Consider the following 25,239-nt stretch of genomic DNA (forward strand, 5'->3'; position numbering starts at 1 on the left):
GGGGAGCCGGGGCAGCGTTTATCATAAGAAAAGCCTGATGCAGCAGCAAAATGAACTCAGGGGAGAAACCCCCTAGACTGTGCACTTCTGCCGCCTGGGTCACGGCCCTAGACGCACCCTCAACCGGCGCTCGCAAGAGCGGGGGAGAAACATGCTGCGCATTCAAAATGGCGTCCGGCGCGAAACTCCGAGAAGGAGCCGCGCGGGAAGAACGGCGCTTAACTTTGGCCGCTTTCTTGCTGTCGCCCGAATCAAGGGCGACCATAGCATTAACGACTCCCAGCTTGAGAGCGGCCCAAGAAGAAGCCGTCCGAGCAGAGTGGCCGGCCAACATAGAGTGGGCGAGCAGCGGGGGATGGGCGCTTATGGCGGGGAAAACCGCCGCACCGGAGGAAGAACTGGGACACTGACCGGCAGTGGCGTAGCCAGACAGCCAATTTTGGGTGGGCCTGAGCCTAAAGTGGGTGGGCACAAAATTATCTCTGCTCCGCCATACCTCCACCTCAAAATATAAATACTTTAGCTAATGAGGATCCTCAAGCTTTGTTAGCTGAAGACTTTCTCCAAAGGCAATTAATACCAATCGGTCCAGCACTTTTCTCCCTTCCCCGCCTCCAGTCTACGGTCTGGCACCTCTCCCTAGCTCCACCCCATTGACAATTAATACCTTTAATTAAATTTAGATATTAGATATGTAGCATATGTCAAAGAATTTTAGATATTAGATATGTATCATATGTCAAAGAATAAAGTGGTTGCTCAAAGCATCAATCAAAGCGACAATCACTCAACTGCAAAACACTATGCACAAATTTGTGCAAAAACACACTCAGAATCTTACTGTACCATAAATATTACACTGGGCAGACCCTAATACACCAATATACCGATACGGAAAATGCAGACCGTCAACAATATGAAACAAGGGATCATATCACAATTCTCATGTAGAGCCACAAAACACCTTTTTAGGGTGGATAGTGTTCACAATGAGCTCCTTTTATTAACGACCATATATAGATCCTTCAAGAGGTAGTGTGTCATGATTTAGGCTCTACACCCTTTCTGATGTTTTGGTGCCACCTCAGTAAGGCCAATACACAAATTCTCCACTGCAAAACACTATACACAAACTTGTGAAAAAACACACGTATAACCTTACCAAACCATAGCAGCACTAATTCCAAGGACAGGACGAGCTACAACCTTATGCGTGAAAAGGCAGCACTATAATTACACCGAGCTCTAAAACACCAGTACACAACCTAGTGAAACAAAAACAAAACAAAACAAAAAAGGCTGCAAATACTACACGCTAGCAGAATACTGCACCTTGATCACACATGAAAAACACATGACACAACAGATATGAAGGCAAATTTCTGAACTGGAAAGTTACCTCAAGAAGTCAGACTCAGCATGCAGCATGCAGCAATACTAGAAAAACTGAAACTTACATGCAAAATATCACAGATGCACATTTCCAAAAGCTCACATATTCCAATTAATAAATTCTGAATTAAAAAATGTTTTCTACCTTTGTTGTCTGATCATTTAGTTTTTCTATTCGCGTTGGTCCCAGTGTCCTCTGTTTTATGCAGTGTCTTCTTTCTATTTGATATTTTTTCACTCACCATGTCCACCATCCTCCTGTGTCCTTATGTTTTCTCCCCCTGCCCTCCCCTCTCCTCTCCTCTCCTCATCCATGTCCAGCAATTTCCTCTCTTCCCCTCCATCCATCCATGTCCTGATGTCCAGCAATTTCCTCTGTCCCCTTCCCTCCAGCAATCTGTTCTCTCCCCCCCCCCCCCCCGCCCTCCTCTCCATGTCCAGTGAGTCTCCCTGCCCTCCCTCAGCTCCCCAAAAGCCCTCCGAGTCCTCTACGGTCCCCCCTCCCTCCCACCCATGGCCAGCGAGTCTCCCTGCCCTCCCTCAGTTCCCCAAAAGCCCTCCCCATTCCCGCCTCCCCTCCCACCCATGTCCAGCGAGTCTCCTTGCCCTCCCTCAGCTCCCCAAAAGCCCTCCGAGTCCTCTCCGTTCCCCCCTCCCCTCCCCTCCCACCCATGGCCAGCGAGTCTCCCTGCTATCCCTCAGCTCCTCAAAAGCCCTCCGAGTCCTCTCCGTTCCCCCCTCCCCTCCCACCCATGGCCAGCGAGTCTCCCTGCCCTCCCTCAGTTCCCCAAAAGCCCTCCGAGTCCTCTCCGTCCCCCCACCTCCCGCGCACACGAACCTGTCCTTTTTCTTTCAGTAGCAGCGAGCGACGTGAAGGCACTGCAACGCTCGCCAGCTTCAAGTTCTCCCTTTCCTGTTCACACAGTGTTCGTCCCGCCTTCGCGGAAACAGGAAATACGTCATCGTAAAGGCGGGACGGACACTGAAGAGGAAAGGGAGAACTTGAAGCAGTGTCTTCATGACCACTCGCTGCTACTGAAACAAAAAGGACAGGTTAAACATTTGCGTGGAGGGGGGGGGGACAGACGGAACTGAGGGGGGAATGGAGGGGGAACGGAGGAGGGCTGACGGTCGGGCGAGGGAGGGAAGGAGGAATGCCACGCGGGGGCTCTTAGTGCGACTCGGGGTGCACCATTCCTGGGTGGGCCTTGGGCTTAAGTGGGTGGGCCTGGGCCCACCCAGGCCCACCCGTACCTACGCCCCTGCTGACCGGACTCCAAACTGATGCCCAACAAAGGCGATTCAGGCTTTGAAACCCCCCGCATCCCCGCTAGACGCACACACGCGGTCCGGGGAGCGAATCCTCGCGCCCTCGCCCTCCGACGCCATAAGCCACGTGGAGACCGAACGGGGAACCCCCTGTCGCTATAAAAAGGTAAAATTACCTGCTTATCGCTCCGAGCTGTAATGAACTGGTGTCCCAGTGAGCAGCTGCAATAAACGCTGATATAAAAGTTGAAATAAACGCCCTTAAAGGACGTCCAAAAAAAATTTTTTTTTTAATGGAGCCAGCGGGAGGGGGGAGAAAAGGAGGGACCTGGCACCACCAGGTTTGCACTTGCTCAAGATGAGCCCTCAACCCCAGGTACTCAACAAAACCTAAGAATTAGGCTTGGAGACCTAGCCAGAGCTGCTGCTGTGTGTGACCACCACCTGCTGAGATAGAGAACATACTGAGGAGTTTCCGGCAGCACATGACCACATATAGGGAGGCAAAAGGATTGCTCTCTATCTCCACCTGCTGGTAGATGGACACAACCCACCAGTCTATGGATTGATCAGCATGATGATATGGAAACATTGTTGGCTACTCTGTTGGAAACTTATGCCCACCCAAGTAATTAAATTCCATAGATTCCACTGGCTATTCCAAGACATTTTCAACAGTACACCTTAGGGATGATTCATTTTGTTTAAAACTTTTACAAGCACAACTCACTGTTCGGTGATTCAGCAATGCCGTCACCCCTCTGATCATTTCTCGGAGCTTCCTCTACAAGGAAAGGAGGCAAAGGGACAGTGTGACAGGAGAAATACACAGACTATCAGGGAGGCTGATAGGAGGGGGCTAGACAGATGGGATAAAAATAGCCTATAGAATTGCTTAGAAGACTGCCTGTGATTTTCTCAGAGTGAAAACTAAGCAAATAGAAGACTGTGAAAAAACTTTATTTAGAGAAATGGAATTACAAATCCCAGAAAGCTCTGGTATATTAGCAGGATTGAACAAATCTGCACCAAAGGGAGAAGGGGAGAGGGGACTGGGACACTCTCTTCCTCTATCCTTACCTCAATCATCCGATTCCTTCGCTCAATCATCTTTTTCTCATAGTCCACTTTTTTAAGATGTTTCTGCAAAGGAAGAAAAGGGCAAGGAGAGAAAAAAATAGTTAAACATGACCTGACCAGTGACATTCTGCAATGGATCTCCTATATCCAGTCCATGATGTCATCATCAGTACATTTATTCCTTTTGAAACCATAGAAGTCAACTTTTCAAACTGTTCGGTGATTCAGCAATGCCGTCACCCCTCTGATCATTTCTCGGAGCTTCCTCTACAAGGAAAGGAGGCAAAGGGACAGTGTGACAGGAGAAATACACAGACTATCAGGGAGGCTGATAGGAGGGGGCTAGACAGATGGGATAAAAATAGCCTATAGAATTGCTTAGAAGACTGCCTGTGATTTTCTCAGAGTGAAAACTAAGCAAATAGAAGACTGTGAAAAAACTTTATTTAGAGAAATGGAATTACAAATCCCAGAAAGCCAGCGGGAGGGGGGAGAAAAGGAGGGACCTGGCACCACCAGGTTTGCACTTGCTCAAGATGAGCCCTCAACCCCAGGTACTCAACAAAACCTAAGAATTAGGCTTGGAGACCTAGCCAGAGCTGCTGCTGTGTGTGACCTGCTGAGACTGAACAAATCTGCACCAAAGGGAGAAGGGGAGAGGGGACTGGGACACTCTCTTCCTCTATCCTTACCTCAATCATCCGATTCCTTCGCTCAATCATCTTTTTCTCATAGTCCACTTTTTTAAGATGTTTCTGCAAAGGAAGAAAAGGGCAAGGAGAGAAAAAAATAGTTAAACATGACCTGACCAGTGACATTCTGCAATGGATCTCCTATATCCAGTCCATGATGTCATCATCAGTACATTTATTCCTTTTGAAACCATAGAAGTCAACTTTTCAAACTGTTCGGTGATTCAGCAATGCCGTCACCCCTCTGATCATTTCTCGGAGCTTCCTCTACAAGGAAAGGAGGCAAAGGGACAGTGTGACAGGAGAAATACACAGACTATCAGGGAGGCTGATAGGAGGGGGCTAGACAGATGGGATAAAAATAGCCTATAGAATTGCTTAGAAGACTGCCTGTGATTTTCTCAGAGTGAAAACTAAGCAAATAGAAGACTGTGAAAAAACTTTATTTAGAGAAATGGAATTACAAATCCCAGAAAGCTCTGGTATATTAGCAGGACTGAACAAATCTGCACCAAAGGGAGAAGGGGAGAGGGGACTGGGACACTCTCTTCCTCTATCCTTACCTCAATCATCCGATTCCTTCGCTGACCAGTGACATTCTGCAATGGATCTCCTATATCCAGTCCATGATGTCATCATCAGTACATTTATTCCTTTTGAAACCATAGAAGTCAACTTTTCAAAATTATTGGGTTGCTAAACCCAATGGAAACTACTACTTCCTGGATACAGTCAAGGAGTGTTTCAACATTGGAGATGCTCAAGCACCCACAGAGCTGTTGGTGGTGTTGGGAGCTCTAGAGAAGAAGGGAATTTACAGTATTTGAAATCACCTACAAACCATAAAAATGACAAGGTCCAAGGAAAGAGTGTTAAACTGCAATCTTGGAGAACTACGAACAAGTCATGTTTTCAGGATTTTCCTAATGAATATTCAGCTTATTTGATTAATCATAAATGTAAATTCTAACACCATAAACGTCACAATACAAATCTTTATTGATACAAAAGTAAATACATGAAATGAAAACAATTGTTCTAAGCTGTTCCCTGTTTCACTGACATAACACAAACTCGGTGTATCACATATTTGAGTAACTGCATCATTCAATCAACAGTCCAATAAATCTTCAACTCTGTGGATACTAGACTGGTCGAGGATACATCCAAAATTCCATTATAGGCTTCTATACATATAAATATAATCACTCACAGCAGGAGTCCTGCTTTCTCTTAAAGTCTTCCCCTTCATCAAATTGAAGCATTCCAGTATCTTTTTATAAAATAATCATCTAATAGCTGACTGATAGCTTGCATTCGTGGACAAATCCCCACAGTCTTCTTATGGTGCTCTTGCACAATGATCATATGACTCACACAACCAAGGGGAAACAAGAAAAGTGGAAGTAATATATTTCAAGAAAAATCATTCAAAAAATGAAGTCCAAGTTTCTAAGGTGAAATTAGATCTTACCTGCTAATTTTCTTTCCTCTAGACCCTCCAGACCGGTCAAGACGCGTGGGTTATGTCCTCCTACCAGCAGAGGGAGACTGAGAAACACTGAGCTTTGAATACTGTATATATAACCTGTGCAGTACATCCACTAGCCAGTATAACCCTGACAAAGCAGAGAAACCAAAACAGCAACTACAACTAACAACCCTGTACGTGGTCACTGCCAACTGGACACTTTCTTCATATCTTTCATTGTGCCCTTTTTATTGTGTGTGCTTCCACAGGTGGACTCTCAAACACGGTCACACCTAACCAGACTCAGACCAACAAAAGTCTGAAACATAGAAACCACACTCAACAGCTGCCAAGATAGAACAACAAATAGAGACCAGACCAAACAAAACCTCCTGGCCTAAAGTACAGACAGGGCGGGCCTTGACCGGTCTGGAGGGTCTAGAGGAAAGAAAATTAGCAGGTAAGATCTAATTTCACCTTCCTCTACGACCCTCCAGACCGGTCAAGACGCGTGGGAAGTACCAAAGCAGTAAACATCCTAAGGGCGGGAACCACGAAGGCCAGAGGTCAACACTGCAGCCCCAAAGCCTGCCTCGTCCTTGGCATGCACATCAATCCTGTAATGCTTAACAAACGAATGCAATGACGACCAAACCGCCGCTCGACAAATATCTAACGGCGGAATCATACTACTCTCCGCCCAGGAGGTCGCCATTCCCCTGGTAGAATGAGCCGAAAATTCCTTAGGGACCACGCGGCCCTTCAGCAAATACGCCGACGCAATTGACTCTTTCAACCACCTAGCTATTGTAGCTTTGGAAGCTGCCGCACCCTTTCTTGCACCACCATGGAGAACGAACAAGCGATCAGACAGTCTATAGTGCCGAGTTCTGGAGATATAACAGCGCAAGACTCTTCGCACATCTAACTTGGCCAGTCGACGCTGTTCCGCATCCCCCGCAGAATCACCCAAGACTGGCAAGGAAATAACTTGATTCACATGGAACTCTGAAACCACCTTGGGCACAAAGGACGGCACCGGGCGCAACGAAACCTTCTCCTTGGAAAAGGACAAAAAGGGTTCTCTACAAGACAAAGCCTGAAGTTCTGACACCCGCCGGGCTGAAGTAATAGCCACCAAGAACACAGTCTTTAGGGACAGATCCTTATCCGAAACAGAAACCAAGGGCTCAAACGGCGGCCTCACCAAAGCATCCAGTACGAGATTCAAATCCCACGGAGGCACCATCCGCCGCCGGGGCGGCCGCAGTAACTTAACACCCTTCAAAAATCGAACCACATCCGGACTAGAAGCTAACGACTTCCCCTGGATCTTTCCACGAAAACACGACAAAGCTGCCACCTGTACCTTCAAAGAAGACAAGGCCAGACCCCTGTCCATACCATCCTGCTACATCACTAAAAGCACCTTCAGAGCCTACAGGAGAGAATCCCTCCTCGTCGTCCCACTCAAAACGAGGCCTCTTAGACACTGCCGAACTAGGCCCCTCCCCTAAAGGAGTGGGTCCCGCCTTCCAGGCTTGATAGAGGGTCCAAACGAAATCCGGCGGAAAACCAACGCCTCCTGTACCCTCAGGCCCCCCTTTTGGAGCCGATCCGGGAGCAGCAGGGCCAAAAACAGCTGATTCCGCGGGACGCGCGGAATCCAAAATGGCGGCCGTTCCCGCCAAAACTAAATTCGCCGAAACCGTCCCTGCCGACGCTCCTGCCGCCCCCAACACCCCCGAACTCGCCGGGAGCTCCGCGCTCAATACCGGGGGTGCCGCCATCGGCGAGGCCTGCTTCGGTTCGCCGCACAACCGGCACTGACCTCCCGGAGCTTCTACTCCTCGGCGCGAGCACGCGCGACAGCGAAGGAGTTTGCCTGCCATAACCCCGAAGCTCCCAACACGCTGTGCAAAACGGCGCCAAAAGAAACTTTTCACTCACCGCTTCCCCAGCACAAGCACTCGCACTGCTCTCACTCGCTACAAACAGGGAACGGACCTGCCGTCCGTTCCTATGCCGAAACAGCTTCAGATAGCTCTTAAAGAGACATCACCCAAATTTTGGCAGCTGAGAAGTGAGGGGCTCTCAAGGCTACAATATTAGAAAAGCAGCCGAGGCACAAAGCTGCCAGGGTCTCCAAGGAGAGCAGCACAGGGGGAGGGACCTGAACACAGGTGTGACACCCCAGGGGGGAAAAACTGGGCCCCACTGGACCCAGGGCCCCGAAGCACTTACTTTTTTTTTTTTTTTTTTTTTTTTTTTTTTAAACCACGTACAGGGAATAGTGAAAACACATTAAATTTGGCAATCAGAGAATAAATCCCTTAACCGTATAATCCAGCTACCTCACCAGACTATTGAAGACTGCACAGGCTGTCCATCTACCTCTGCTGAGACTGAGAAAATACTGGCTAGTGGATGTACTGCACAGGTTATATATACAGTATTCAAAGCTCAGTGTTTCTCAGTCTCCCTCTGCTGGTAGGAGGACATAACCCACGCGTCTTGACCGGTCTGGAGGGTCGTAGAGGAAGAATCAATTTATTCTTCAATGGTTGTTCAAATAAATGTACAATCTTGACCCACAGGCGTAAGTGAACCTCACCCAACACGGGCCATGTTTCGGCATAAAGCCTTCCTTAGGGGTCTATTGTGGAAGCTTTGTGTCCCCCCTTTTTCTGCTGTCTCACACAACCAAAGCCCAACTCAGAGACACAGAGAATCCATTGTCAAAAGGCTTCAAATTTAATCTCTTAGTCTCAACACAAGCTCATGTTTCACTCCATTAGCCACTTCAGGAGACGAACTAGGATAAATCCCAATGAACATCCAATCACTCAAACCATGAATTAATACCCAAACTCATTAAAAACAATAACAACAATATTTTACCAATAAATGTAACAAAAACACTTCCACTGTATCCACCGGGTTAGCAACTCCAACCCCAGGGTGCCAAACCTGTTATGTTGCTTCCTTAAGCAAACAGCAGGGAGGGAAATAAGCCGTCTCTATGACTCTGGCCTCTGCCCCCTCACATTCAGTATCTCATCCTCTTTCTCTGCCAGTCCTGCCCTCTGATGTGCATTTCCTGCTGCTGAAGGGATGGGACCAATGAAGTCTTGCAGAGTGCTTCAACGTAAGGCTCTGTTTCATTCTGCTTCATTTTACTGTAGATACTTGTGACTGCAACAAGAGTAAATGAGGTTTGAGGGAGGGAGTGAACTAGGGGAAGGCAAGAGGGGGAGAAGAAGAGAGAGACAGCAGATTTTGGAATACTGGGGGAGGGGGAGGAGAGGAAAAATGCTGGACCATGTTGGGGAGGGACAGAGAAAATAGAGAGATGCTGGATAGAAAGCAGTAATAGGAGACAGGATGGGAGATGCTAGACTGGGATGGCAGAGAGTCAAGGAGGCTGGAGAATGGGGCAATTGAACAGATAGCGGGGATCAGAATTGGAGTCAAGAGGTACCATGTTAAAAGAAGGGTCTGATGCTGGAGCTGGAAGAAGCGGGCTAATTGTCAGATGTAGAAATGAGAAAAGGGGGCTGACTGGCAGATGCTGGGGGGTTGAGTTGGGAGAAGGTGTACTGATGTTCTAGAATATTTGCAGTGGGCACGTCTCATGGCTTACTATGGTACAGTTTTAGTTCTTGGACTTGGTGTTGGTATGGTATGGTAAGCTTCTGAGTGTCCATAAAGTGCTGGTATACATCTGCACATGAACTGGAATGTTGTTCTGTGCATAAATATTAGCCTCACAAACATTTTTGACACATATGGAAACATGAGACTCACAAACAACGCCAACTCCTTTGAAGTGAAGGATGGATCTGAATGAACTGTCCCGCTCTGGAACCACAAAATAGAAGAAGTAGTATCCCTGGCCCTGCTTCTCCCCTGGAATTGGGGCCACTGCCGCCAGCTAAAGAAACCTTGTAAATATCACCTCCACTACTTGGCACTTGAGCGCCGGGCCACAAGGGGGCACTAAAGTACACTCCAGGGAATAGCCTTTGCAGATTACTCCATGGTTACCAAGCTGGAGAAAACAAATGGAGGATCCCTCTCCACCATGGGTATTGCCCAGCATGAACCTGCTGTATCTCATTGGAATATATGGGCTCCTCCTCAAATAGGAATCCCACCATTCCTTATCTTCTTAGATCCATGAAAGGGTTGAGCCTTTCTCCCAGAATCAACCAGACTGAAAGGAAGGCTGGTACAGTTGTTGCTTTCTTGGCTTACATGATCATGTGTTTTTAAGATTAGACCGCTGTTTGATCTGTTGATCTGGTCCTGTCTTCAGGCAGCCACTAAAGGTTAGCCTCCTCTGGATCCTTGACAAGCTTTTCTAGGTCTTTGCCAAACAAAATCTTCCCCTTAAATGGGAGCTTCCTGAGAGGAGATTTTGAACTGGTGGCTGCTGCCCAAGAATGTAGCCACAACTAATGCCTTACTACCACCATTGAGGCCACGAACCATAATGACAAACACAGCAGATCATATGGTGTATCTAACAGGAAGGTGATAACCTACTCCAAATGTGTAACCTCTGGACTTCTGGAAGCTGCTGAACCCACGGCAATAATCTGACATAGCCCCCCCCCCCCCCAACAGATACCTGGATGCCAACAGCACACAAAGCAGAGGATTGCTTTAGAAGATTTCCACCTTCTTGTCCTGAATGACCTTGAGGCTGCTCTATTTTTAACAAGAATTGTTGTCCTTTGAGTCTCAGCTGTGTCCAAGGCATCCACTTTGTCAAGCCTGAACAGACTCTCTACAGAAAGGGATAAAGCTTGGCCATGATCGTAGGAGTCTTAAGCACTGCTTCTGGAGGTTCCTACTCCACAAGGACCATCTTTGAGAGGACTTGGTGAAGTGAAGGGTCATCTAATGCCCTTGAAGATTGGCACTGGGGGACTCAATTTCTCAGGTGCAATTCATTTCCCTCAGTGGGAATAGTTGCTCTTCCTCTGGAGTCAGGCTACCCAAAGAGCTGTCAACATATAGGTCCTCCTCATCAGGCAGGTCATCCATCAGAGGGAATAGGAACTGTAGATCCCTGGCCCAGTCTGAAATCTTCCCCTCCCAATGTCCTCTTGGGATTTAAGGGGCCAAGAAGTTTCCAGGCCCCAGTACACTCCTCTAGCTCCCTGCCTCAAGTCATGAACAGAACAGGAAGGCTAAGTAGTCCAGGTGGGGGAAAGAGGATGCCATGGGAGAAGCCTACTTGATACTAGGGTCTTTTCTAAATACAGAGAGCAGACGAAGGAAAAGGTGCAGCAAAGGGCGACTAAAATGATAGCGGGGATGGGACGACTTCCCTATGAAGAAGTCTAAGGAGGCTAGGGCTTTTCAGCTTGGAGAAGAGACGGCTGAGGGGAGACTTGATAGAGGTATATAAAATAATGAGTGGAGTGGAACAGGTGGATGTGAAGCGTCTGTTCACGCTTTCCAAAAATACTAGGACTAGGGGGCATGCGATGAAACTACAGTGTAGTAAATTTAAAACAAATCGGAGAAAAGATTTCTTCACCCAACGCGTAATTAAACTCTGGAAGTCACTGCCAGAGAACATGGTGAAGGCGGTTAGCTTGGCAGAGTTTAAAAAGGGGTTAAACAGTTTCCTAAAGAACAAGTCCATAAACCACTACTAAATGGACTTGGGTTGAGCCCCCAGGTTCGGACGGCCAAAGGGATTTGGAGGAGGAGGAGCAGCAGAGAGACCAGTAGGCAAGGGCTGAGGCATGGGAAGTAGAGCTGAATAAGGAGTGGATGAAGTGAGTCACACTATCTACTGAGCAGGATAAGGATGATGCCCAGGCAGGGTCCAAAGCAGAGAATAGGATAGGTCAGTTTTGGTATCCAGGAAGATCCAAGGTGGGCAGAAAGGCAGGCCTGTATCGGTATCCAGTCAAGGTTCAAGGCGGGCAGCAAAGCAGGTCAGCACCGGTATCCAATCAAGGTCCAAGGAGGGCATCAATGCAGGTCAACGTTGGTATCCACTCAGTTAAGATAGCACACCTACTATAACTACCTTAATCATTCCTTTCCTTCCTCTTTCTACCCTTATTTAACCTCTGCACAATGTTAAATGTATCTGTCACCCTGTAATGACAATGTTAACAAAACTATGTACGCCACATTGAGCCTGCAAATAGGTGGGATAATGTGGGATACAAATGCAATAAATAAATAAATATCCGGTCAAGGTCCAAGGCGGGTAGCAGGGCAGGTCAGCGTTGGTGTCCAGTCAAGGTTCATGTCAAGTAGTAAGGCAGATGGAGAACAGTGCACTAGGAACTACAGAGATGGGTAGTAGCTGAAGCTCTGGGCAATGCGCCAAGGCCGCAGATAAGGTTGAGGGCGTCTGACATCATCCAGTACAGTGGCAGACAGCACGGTTTGGGCTAGCGTGAAGAGCACGCTTGCAATACATCAAGAGCTGCCCAATCTGCAGGAGGAAAGCGTGGGTGCACCACTCATGGCTGGGATGGCATCACGGCTCGCGCTGCTCTGGTAAAGTGCCATGACAATAGCCAATAGAGTGGATACCCCAGAGGGAGCAGAAATAAGGAAATCGCAGAGGAGTTCAGGCGATTTTATGAATCACTGTAGAAATCAGAAAGTGAAACCACCCAGTCTATGATCGATGCTTATTTAGACAAGATGTCCTTGTTGACTATCTCAGAGCAGGATCAACTATGGCTTTAACAGGAATATAGATTCCCAGGAAGTTGCGACAGCTATAAAGTATCTAAAAACAGGGAAGACTGCAGAGGAGGATGGATTTCCATCAGAATTTTAAAAGGGCATAGTGGATTAAGTTGCCCCCTTTTTAGCCTGTTTGTTTATTGACCTCCTCCAAGATAGTTCTTTACCTGTTAGTATGTATAGAGTGCACGTGATGGTTCTTCCCAAACCAGGGAAAGATCCATTGCTCTTTGCTAGTTACAGGCCAATTGCATTACTAAACACTGCATGAAAATCTTTGCCAAGGTATTGGTGACAAGGCTGGAAATTTTGCTTCCGAAAATTGTACATTGGGATCAAACAGGGTTTGTGAAGCGAGGATATTGGGAGCCAATATAAGAAGAGAGATTAGATCAAATCCAGAGGGATAAAACAAAAGTTAAGTGTGTTGCAATCAATGCTGAAAAAGCATTCAATAGGGTGGAATGTTTAGAAGATGGAAATCTGAGTTTAAGGACATCATGGCAATTATGAAGCCCACCTTGAGCAAAGAAATGAACCTGATAATATAATGGCTGGGAACAGTCGGCTGAGTGTGTGCAGGGATTACCAGATGCATATTTGCACGACCCCTCCAGAGGATTGAAAGAAATGTGGGAGAGACTGCTATGGCAGTCCAGGAGCTATCCAACAGGCATTGATGAAGAGAATAAGGGATTTCCTAAAGGTCACAAATAAAGATAATTACTAGTTACAGGGATTAGAAAATCTCCTCCAGAAACTAGAAGCACTCAAAGCTGAGCCGAACCTTCCTGGCCTGTACTACTTAGATACAGCTTCGGGCATCAGTGAGATTATATCAAAGCAGCTGTATGACATAAGAGAAAAATGGTCATTAGTAGGTGCCAAGTATTAAGAGGGCCACCAAAAGAAGTTTTCTCCCTTCACAGTCTTTGTGAAATTTATTTGAAATTTGGCCAAGAGGAGAAATGACCCTAGCTTCATGTTTGATGTACCTGAAGCGGGCAAGACAGGCTACTTCCTGAATGAAAGGTCAGTCAAGAAGTATTGCAAAATACCAGGAAGCCTTTAGCTGTACACATGACAGATGTGTCACCAACAACCACCCCACCAACTGATCGTTCTCCTACTACAGAGAAAGTAGAGGATCCAGACAACAGTGTCGTATATATAAGAAACTTCATCCTCTCAAGGAATGCCAAAGGTTTAGAGAGAAACCCTTGAGAGAACATAAAGAACTGTTGAGAAAGAACAGAATTTGTTACAAATGTTGCTCTTCACCCAAGCATATGGCTAAAGACTATAAAGAAGCCATCAAGTGTAGGGAGTGCAATAGTGACCACTATATCAGTGCCTTACATCCTGACAAGAATAAGCCTACTTCTACGTGGGAGAAGAAGGAAGAGCAAGCTTCACCACCGAATGTTACTCCAAACTGTACACAGGTGTGTGGAGGAGGCTGCAGTGGACAGTTATGCACCAAGATATGTGTAGCTAAAGTATATCCAAAGGAGCAACCAGAAAAGGTAGTAAAGATATATGTCATCATAGATGAGCAGAGTAATCAGTCAACAGAATTCTTTGACTTATTCAACATCTATGGAAATTGCTATCCCTACCACCTTAGGACCTGTACAGGGATGACAAAGAGGACAGGAAGAAGAGCAAGTGGATACGTGAAAGAAGTGATGGATAACAGCAGCAAGACCCATCTATCGACTCTTACTGAGTGTAATCAAATACCTGATAACAAGGAGGAAATTCCCACACCAGAGACTGCACAACACCATCATCATTTCCAACCTATAGCTGAGTATCTGCAGCCATTGGACCCAAATACAAAGATCTTACTCTTGTTGGGAAGAGACGCACCAACATTGATCAGAGTTTGTGGGTCACATGCAGGTCCACCTGATGCCCCATATTCCTACCAAAATGCCATTGGGTAGGTGATAGTAGGTGACGTCTGATGGGGGGCAGCATATCAGCATGGGGTTGGGAGCAGCATCTCAACCTGGGGGGAGGGGCGGCATCCTAGCTCAGGCGGCATCTTGCCTTGGGCTGACCCTGGAACTAGAGGACGTGTTAGGTTGGGGGGAGGGGTGTCGACTTAGGAATAATATCAGGAAGTACTTTTTCATGGAGAGGGTGGTAGATACCTGGAATTCCCTCCCATGGGAGGTGGTAGAGATGAAAAGAGTAATGGAATTAAAAAATGCATGGGGTAAACACAAAGGAATCCTGTATAGAAGGCATGGAACCAAAGAAGATTAGCAATGATTAGATAGCAACACCAAAGCCAGTGCTGGGCAGACTTCTATGGTCTGTGCCCTGATTGTGGTTGGACAGCTTCAGCTTCAGTAGCTGGAGAACAAGGCCAGTACTGGGCAGACTTCTACAGTCTGTGCCCTGATCGTGGCTATACAGATTTGGATGGGCTTGAGTAGGCCTTCGATTACAATTTCCAAAGTTGGAGAACAAGGCTAGTGCCAGGCAGACTTCTATGGTATGTGCCCTGAAAATGGCAAGGACAAATCAAGATCAAGTATACATATGTAGTATCACATCATACCTTATGCTATTAGTTTATCTTGGGCTGTCATGTCCCCTAAACGGCGTCCTCGGGCTGCGTGGGGTTGCGTTGACAAGCACACTTGTTACGATTCTGCCCATGTTTCAGGCTCTCAGTCATCTCGCCACCTGGTGGCCAGACCTTGTGGTTGCAATGGACTGTCTGGTTACTATCACCCGTTCCAGATTTCAGCCCAGTCCGGTCCGGATCTTCCAGACTGCCAGACTTGCTCTTTTGTTTGAACCTGCACAGCTCCCGTAGTTGCCTGGTGATTGCTGCAGCTAAGCCTCAGCTGCTGCTGGGCTTATTAGCCATTCTGATATCTTTATGCTTTGCCTTTGCATCGCCTAAGGCCCTGAGGTTTGTCGGTGTGCTGTGTGCACGTCTGCCTGGTCTGGTTTTATTGTATTGATTCTTGCCTGAGATTCTTGTCTGTGTGTAGTTTTGATTAGGTAGTTGCTTGTTCTCTAGTCCTGTCTCTGGGTTGTAGTTTTGTGTCTAGTCCTTGTCCGTTTGTGTCTTTAGTGGCTGTTCTGCAGCTTTCAGTTCTGTGTCTTGTTTATCAGTGTTTTGTTCCCTGTTCTAGTGGCTGCTTGCAGCTTTCAGTCTTGTCCTTTAGCTTTTCCCTTCATTGCCCTGCTGCCTCTGTATGTTCCTTTCCCCTCTGACCCTCAGTCCTGGTTCAGCCTAGTGGGTATCCGGTCCTGCTTTGCCCAGTAAGTCCTGCCGGCCACTTGCAGCCAGGGGCTCAACTCTTGGAGAAAGGTGGCCATGTGCAGGTGAAGTCTCACTGTTTGTCAGAGTTCTGCCTTGCCTCTGGTGTGAGGTGGTTTTGCCTGCCGCTGCCATTCCTCGGCAGTGGCCCAAGGTCTCACAAACTTAGTTTCAGCTTTGAAAATGTAACAACACTTGACTGGCACAGCCCTGAGCCATGTGTGTGTAGGCTCCTTGATTGGTTTGCTTCCATGCACCTGGGTCTGCTCTCTCTCTGCCTGGCTTCCCTTGCTTCTCTCCTATTGGTCTTCTGGTTCCTCCTTCCCCTGCTCTTGTCCTATGGCTGTGCTCCTTCTCCCTGCTGGTCCCTGCTGATGTCAGATGCCAGCACTTTATCACCTGAGCTCATCCTGGACTCCATGCTTCGGCTTCTACTTTGGTAGGTGTTACTTGCTCAGTAGTGTACTTCTTCTCTACTTTGTCCCTCATTGCTGACTTTGCCTGTGCCTGGATTATTCTCTTGCCTGCTGTCTGCCTACTGACCTTGCCTGTACTTGGATTACTCTCTTGACCTACTGACTTTGCCTGTACCTGGATTATTCTCTTGCCTGCTGCCTGCCTACTAACTTTGCCTGTACCTGGATTTCTCTCTTGACCTGCTGCCTGCCTATTGACTTTCCCTGTACCTGGTTCACTCTCTTGCCTGCTGCCTGTCTGGCCATTACGTTCACCACCCCGCTCCCTGCTCCATCTCATAAGTCCTGCAGGCCGCCCACACCTAGGGGCTCAACCTCTAGGGAACGGCGGTCAGCGCAGGTGAAACCCGGGGTTGTCCGGCCGCCAAGCAGAACCTGGTCCGAGTACCGGACTCAGCAGCGCTCTACTTGGTACAAGAACTCACAACATGGGCAGACTGGATGGATCGTACAGATCTTTATCTGCCGTCATCTGCTATGTTACTATTAATGTTTCTATGTAAGTCTCTCTTTGCCTTCCTTATCATTGCTTTGCATTTGACTTGCTATTCCTTATACTGTTTCCTATTATTTTCAGTTGGAGCCTTCTTCCATTTTCTGAAGGATTTTCTTTTAGCTCTAATAGCTTCCTTCACCTCACTTTTTAACCATGCTGTCGTTTGGCCTTTCTTCCTCCTTTTTTAATACATGGAATATATCTAGTCTGGGCTTCCAGGATGGTATTTTGGAATGGCATCTATGTCTGATTTTTGACCTTTGAAGCAACAACTTTGTTGACCTTTCTCCTCATTTTATCATAGTCTCCTTTTAGAAAGTTAAATGCTAACAAATTGGATTTCCTGTGATTATTTACTCCAGAGATTATATCAAATCTGATCATGTTATGATCACTGATGTCAAGTGGCCCCAACACCATTACCTCCTGCACCAGATCATGTGCTCCATTAAGGACTAGGTCTAAAACTATTCCGCCTCTTCTTGGTTCCTGAACCAGCTACTCCATAAAACAGTCCTTGATTTCATCAAAGAATTTTACCTCCCTAGCATGTCTTGATGTTAAATTTACCCAGTCAATATCGGGGTAATTTAAATCACCCATTATTATCGTGTTACCCGATTTGTTAGCCTTCCTAATTTCTGATAGCATTTCTGCATCTATCTGTTCATCCTGGCTTGGTGCATGATAGTCCACTCCTATTACTATCATTTTCCCCTTTTCTTGAGGAATTTCTAGTCAGAGCCCGCAGGAGGGTGTCAGCCTGGAAGTTTGTCACCAAGCACTGGATGAGGTAGAGGCAGTGCAGATTGCGCTGAAGGCTCCTAGGGTGGTTACTCTGGACGCCATCTGGGTTCTTCAGCAGCTTCAAGCTGTAGTTTCCAAGTCCTCAACAGAGGTAACATCTTTGGTTGTGTAAGTAGATCAGTTATCTAAAGATGTGGAAGAATTTAGAAAGACTTCTCTGCTCTGAATTTAGTAGATAGCATTCTCTGCTCAGAATTTAGTAGATAGCACTGTTAATGATTTCCAGGAATTTAAAAGTATTGTTGCATGTGATAAAATGGCAGTGCATAGATTAGAACAAATAGAAAATTTCAATAGAAGGTTTAATCTGCAAATTTTGAATTTTCCAAAATTGTCTGGTGTTTTACCTATGGAACTTTTTAAGAAATATCTGGTTGAGATGTTAGGTTATTTCTCAACATTTTCCTCTTGTTAATAAGATATATTATTTGCCAGTTGCCACTGAGAAAACCCAGGGAGAGATGGATTTAAATGCAGCTCAAGAATCTTCTATGGATTTAAGGACTATTTCAGCAATTTTGGAGGAGTCTACCATGGAAGTCTCCTATAGAGCAACTTTACTGGTGTTGTATGTTTTTGAGCAAGACCTGAATGCAACACTGAGACTTTATTTTAGATAGTCTCAGGAAAATTAAATTTTTGTGGTCAAAAATTGTGTTTTTTTTCCTGCTGTAACCAAAATTACTCAGGATCGGAGGAAAGAAAAAGGAGGTTAAATATTTGGGAACTACTTTCCTTTTGTCATATCCCTATAAACGTGTTATGAGACTTGGCAGAACAAAATATGTATTTTTTCTTCCTGAGCAGTTGCATTCATTCTTAGATGTGAAGAAGATTGTCTAACTTTAATTGTGTGGCTAATTGGGAAACAGAGATAGGTCTTCCTGTTATTGCCTTTTCTTATTATTTGATTATTCCTTTATTTTCCTGTAATATCTAGTCTCCACACCTCTATTATGGTGGTCTAAGGAAGATTCTAATATTTCTTGATGCATAATATGTATTTATGCTTTTATTATTTGCCTTCTGTGTTTCTTGTTCAAGAGTTTATCTTGTAAATTGTATTGAAATTCATAAGTAAATGATTTTTAAAAATCTGTCTGCTCTTTATTTAAACATTCAAACTATAAAAGACCGTTTGTCTAGAAAAAACACAAAATATTGCTATAACCCCCAAAATAGAGAAAATTGTTTCACAGATTAATTTAATATGAACATAGTAACATAGTAGATGACGGCAGAAAAAGACCTGCATGGTCCATCCAGTCTGCCCAACAAGATAAATTCATATGTGTATACCTTACTTTGATTTGTACCTGTCTTTTCAGGGCACAGACCGTATAAGTCTGCCCTCCACTATCCTCGCCTCCCAACCACCAACCCCTCTTCCCCCCACCTGCTCCGCCACCCAATTTCGGCTAAGCTTCTGATGATCCATTCCTTCTGCACAGGATTCCTTTATGTATATCCCACGCATGTTTGAATTCCGTTACTGTTTTCATCTCCACCACCTCCCGCGGGAGGGCATTCCAAGCATCCACCACCCTCTCTGTGAAAAAATACTTCCTGACATCTTTCCTGAGTCTGCCCCCCTTCAATCTCATTTCATGTCCTCGCGTTCTACCGCCTTCCCATCTCCGGAAAAGATGTGAAGCCCACCCTTGGCTATGCCACTGTCTCACACACTCTCTCTCACACACACTCTCTCAAACATACACACTCCAAGGAAAACCTTGCTAGCGCCCGCTTCATTTGTGTCTGAAATGGGCCTTTTCTACTAGTGTTAAATAAAAGTGGGGGGGAAAGAACAGAACCTCGGAGGACACCACAGTGCAAGGGTCTGGGAGTGGAGGTGGAAGGTACAATAGAAACCAAAAAACTCCTAACAGCAAGAAAGGAAGTGAACCAGCTAAGAACAGTACCAGAAATCTCAATTGGCTGAAGCTGAGACAAAAGAAGAGAATGATCCACAAGATCGAATGTCACAGAAAAATCAAGAGATACTAGAAGGACAACCATCCCAGTATCCGGAAATGAGTGGGGCTCACTGTTCAAAGCTATTACTATGGTTTCAGTGCTTCGTTTAGCATGGAACTCTGTCTATCTGGGATGAAGAACCCAATGCTGATCGGTAAACTGTAGCAACAGAGTAAAAACCACTATCTCTGTGATTTTAGAAAGAACATTACTGTTAGAAATAGGTTGTAGTGTTCAGGAAGTGAAGGATCAAGTGTAGAATTTTTAGGATAGGCTTAACAACTGCTTTTTTGCACAGTAAATAGACCAGACCAGAAGAAAAACTAAGGTTAACCAAATGTAAGATCAGCAGAAGAAGGCCATGCCTAATCGATCTTAATCCAAGACGATGGAAAAGGATCAAGTAGAGAAGTGGTAAGATGCATAGCTCCCTATCCGTTTCCGTATACAGTTCAAGCTGCTCTTATTAACCTATAAGTGCATTCACTCTGCTGCCCCTCACTACCTCTCCACCCTCATCTCTCCCTACACTCCTTCCCAGGAACTCCGTTCACTAGGCAAATCTCTCCTAATTGCACCCTTCTCCTCCATCGCTAACTCCAGACTCCGTTCCTTTTATCTCGCCGCACCTTAGCCTGAAATAGACTTCCTGAGCCATTATGCCAAGCTCCATCCCTGGCCGCCTTCAAATCCGGGCTAAAGGCCTACCTGTTTGATGCTGCTTTTAATTCCTAACTTGTCACCTGCTCGTAACCTTTCTTGTCTTCCTCTCTTCAATAGTCCCTTTTCCCTATGTGTCCTATCTGTCTGTCCTACCCTTATCCCTTATTTGTCCTGTCTCTCTGTCCTGATTTAGATTGTAAGCTCTTTTGAGCAGGGACTGTCTTTTCTTCATGTTCAGTTGTGAAGCGCTGCGTACGACTGGTAGCGCTATAGAAATGATTTGTAGTAGTAGTGAGAGAAGAAAGACCAGGTATTGGTTACGGGTACACAAGGGGAGCAATGCGAAGAGACAGAAATTAGAGGCTGAGAGAGAGTTGAGGCCCAAAGGGTGGAAACTTTATCAGAAAAATAAGAGGCTAATCGGTCTGCATCAGACGAAGTCAAGGACTGTGCTGGAGAACCAGAGCTAGTAAGTCGTGACACAATAGAAAACAAAGACCTAGTACAGTTATTAAATTTGACCAGTTGCTTGGAGAAGTATGATTTTTTTTGCAGGTTTAACTTGAGATGAATAATAGGATCAAGCGGACTTATACACTGTCAGAGATTGGGGGGGGGGGGGGGGGGGGAGGATGAAATTTATGGCCAGTGGCGCACCGCGGTGGGGGCGGTCCATCCCGGGTGCACGCCGCTGGGGGGTGCCGTGGCGCGTGCCTGTGGGTTCCGAGTTCGCTACGCTAACTTCGCTGGTTCGCTGCAGCTCCCTCCCTCTGCCCCGGAACAGGTTACTTCCTGTTCCAGGGCAGAGGGAGCTGCAGCGAACCAGCGAAGTTAGCGTAGCGAACTCGGAGCCCACAGGCGCGAACCGCGGCACCCCCCCAGCGACGTGCATCAGCGATCCGCCCCAGGTGTCATCGAGGGTAGGAACGCCATTGTTTATGGCAAATGTGTTCTGCATGGCACATTTGGTGCCATAAAAGGAAGAGACCCTTATGATGCCAGGGATTATGAGCTTTATTGCTGGTAGAAAATGGTCGAGAAGAGGCTTTAAAAGAGCAAAAATCCAACCAACAGTTGTGCTCTCAAAGTCCATATCCAAGAACTTACCCGACAGAATGTAGATAACAGGGGATGAGAGGTCGGGTAATATCTGGAAAAATGGGTAGAGAGGTTTGTTAGCCGTGTTAGTCCACTTTTAAAGGTAATCAATAGAAATAAAACAAAATAAAACATGGAAAAGAAAATTAGATGATACCTTTTTTATTGGACATAACTTAATACATTTCTTGATTAGCTTTCGAAGGTTGCCCTTCTTCGTCAGATCAGAAATAACCAAATGTTGGTAGATGACAGTATATATAAGTGAAACATCAAAGCATTCATTTATAAACCATAAAATTGTACTGCTTTGTCACCCTCCTATCTCCATGCATATCTCCCTGTCCCTCATCCACCCAACTCTTCCTGTCTCTCACCTATCCACCCCCATCCTGTTAGACTGTCACTGGCTAAACAGTAAGATAAAGGAAATCATTAGAGCCAAAAAACAATCCTTCAGAAAGTGGAGAAGAGAACCAACTGAAAGTAACAGGATAGATCATAAGGAATGCCAAGCCAAATGCAAAGCGGAGATAAGGAGGGCAAAAAAGGACTTTGAGAAGAAATTAGCGTTGGAAGCAAAAATACATAGTAAAAATTTTTTTAGATACATTAAAAGCAGGAAACCGGCCAAAGAGTCGGTTGGGCCGCTGGACGAAAATGGTGTTAAAGGGGCGATCAAGGAGGACAAAGCCGTAGCGGAGAAATTAAATGAATTCTTTGCTTCGGTCTTCACCGAGGAGGATTTGGGGGGGACACCGGTGCCGGAAAGAATATTTGAAGCGGGGGAGTCGGAGAAACTAAACAAATTCTCTGTAACCTTGGAGGATGTAATGGGTCAGTTCAGCAAGCTGAAGAGTAGTAAATCACCGGGACCTGATGGTATTCATCCCAGAGTATTAATAGAACTAAAAAATGAACTTGCGGAGCTACTGTTAGAAATATGCAATCTGTCCCTAAAATCGAGTGTAATACCGGAAGACTGGAGGGTAGCCAATGTTACTCCGATTTTTAAGAAGGGTTCCAGAGGAGATCCGGGAAATTATAGACCGGTGAGTCTGACGTCGGTGCCGGGCAAGATGGTGGAGGCTATTATTAAGAATAAAATTGCAGAGCATATACAAAAACATGGACTGATGAGACAAAGTCAGCACGGATTTAGTGAAGGGAAGTCTTGCCTCACCAATCTAATGCATTTTTTTGAGGGGGTAAGCAAACATGTGGACAATGGGGAGCCGGTTGATATTGTATATCTGGATTTTCAGAAGGCGTTTGACAAAGTGCCGCACGAAAGACTCCTGAAGAAATTGCAGAGTCATGGAATCGGAGGTAGAGTACTATTATGGATTAAGAACTGGTTGAAAGATAGGAAGCAGAGAGTAGGATTGCGTGGCCAGTATTCTCAGTGGAGGAGGGTAGTTAGTGGGGTCCCGCAGGGGTCTGTGCTGGGTCCGTTGCTTTTTAATGTATTTATAAATGACCTAGAGATGGGAATAACTAGTGAGGTAATTAAATTCGCCGATGACACAAAATTATTCAGGGTCGTCAAGTCGCAGGAGGAATGTGAACGATTACAGGAGGACCTTGCGAGACTGGGAGAATGGGCGTGCAAGTGGCAGATGAAGTTCAATGTTGACAAGTGCAAAGTGATGCATGTGGGTAAGAGGAACCCGAATTATAGCTACGTCTTGCAAGGTTCCACGTTAGGAGTTACGGATCAAGAAAGGGATCTGGGTGTCGTCGTCGATGATACGCTGAAACCTTCTGCTCAGTGTGCTGCTGCGGCTAGGAAAGCGAATAGAATGTTGGGTGTTATTAGGAAGGGTATGGAGTCCAGGTGTGCGGATGTTATAATGCCGTTGTATCGCTCCATGGTGCGACCACACCTGGAGTATTGTGTTCAATACTGGTCTCCGTATCTCAAAAAAGATATAGTAGAATTGGAAAAGGTACAGCGAAGGGCGACGAAAATGATAGTGGGGATGGGACGACTTTCCTATGAAGAGAGGCTGAGAAGGCTAGGGCTTTTCAGCTTGGAGAAGAGACGGCTGAGGGGAGATATGATAGAAGTGTATAAAATAATGAGTGGAATGGATCGGGTGGATGTGAAGCGACTGTTCACGCTATCCAAAAATACTAGGACTAGAGGGCATGAGTTGAAGCTACAGTGTGGTAAATTTAAAACGAATCGGAGAAAATTTTTCTTCACCCAACGTGTAATTAGACTCTGGAATTCGTTGCCGGAGAACGTGGTACGGGCGGTTAGCTTGACGGAGTTTAAAAAGGGGTTAGATAGATTCCTAAAGGACAAGTCCATAGACCGCTATTAAATGGACTTAGAAAAATTCCGCATTTTTAAGTATAACTTGTCTGGAATGTTTTTACGTTTAGGGAGCGTGCCAGGTGCCCTTGACCTGGATTGGCCACTGTCGGTGACAGGATGCTGGGCTAGATGGACCTTTGGTCTTTCCCAGTATGGCACTACTTATGTACTTATGTACTTATGCTTACCTGGAAAAATGGGGAAGCTGCGATGGACAGAGGAAAAGATGATCCGACCCTGTTAAGGCTAGGGGAGACAAAAACCTAAGTGAAGCAGAATGAATACTAGCGTAAGCTGGAAAATATGCGCCTATAAGTTAGGCATGTGCTGATAGTAAGTGCTTGTGCCTAAATGCTGGAAAGAAGCACGTAACTCATAGCATTTTATAAGTTATGCATGTGTGACTTTCGCCCCTATGTATGCCTACCTGTAAAGTATGTGCTATGTACGATATGGGCGTATTTACAGAATAGCGCTTTGGTAGGGTTTTTGGCATTTATGCGCATATGTGTGTATGTTGGTATTTATGTTAGTGCCTTCTTTACAGAATTCCCCCCTCCCCACCCCCGGAGGCCTTACTGCCTGGTAGGTTGTATAGTATTTGCAGAAGCTCAAAGAAACCAACTTTTACTTGCAGAGCACAGCCAGAGTTTCCTTACCATTACTAGTATGAAGGGCCCTTGCAAAGCAAACAAAATGGAAAATAAACCTTAATAACAGTTATCAGAAAGCCGATTCCTCTTCTGTATTGTTCAATATTTCAAAAGAAAGACAGGCACCAACTCTGCTAGTTCTATAAATGTAAACAACTGTTTCAGAGCTGTCAAGGGGTCTCAATTTTTGAGAGGGAGATTTTAGTACATGCCCCCCGCCCACTTTGTCTTTGTTCCACCCACTCTACATGGCTGCACCCCTTGGCACACCTCAAACCCACAGCCATTTCAGAAAATACTTTATTTAATAGCCTAATACTTTTTTCAGTCAGTTTCAGAAACCAAAACCTCCTTCCTCAGGTCAGGTAGCTGTATTAATAAAGGTTAATAAATGCAAATAAAACACAAAATAGAAAATAAGGTGATACCTTCACTAATTTTAAAACATTTTTGATTAGCTTTCAGAGACTTGCACTTCCTTCCTCAGGTCAGGTCAGTATAATGGTGTTATGGTATCCCCTCCTGACCTGAGGAAGGAAGTGCAAGTCTCTGAAAGCTAATCAAAAATGTTTTAAAATTAGTGAAGGTATCACCTTATTTTCTATTTTGTGTTTTATTTGCATTTATTAACCTTTATTAATACAGTGTATAATTATAGTACAGCAAGAGGCCCTCACTGGATGCCCACCGGAAGGGTGGAAGGCCAGATTTTAGGACTCAGGCTGTAAAAATACCAGCTAGGTTTAAAAATCTATGACTGGCTGAGCAAGGACTTGCTTTTCCTGCAAGTTAATATGTGTTCTAGCTTAAGATCTATCCACTGGAAT

This window comes from Microcaecilia unicolor, unplaced genomic scaffold (assembly GCF_901765095.1).
Source record: "Microcaecilia unicolor unplaced genomic scaffold, aMicUni1.1, whole genome shotgun sequence".
NCBI lineage: Eukaryota > Metazoa > Chordata > Amphibia > Gymnophiona > Siphonopidae > Microcaecilia > Microcaecilia unicolor.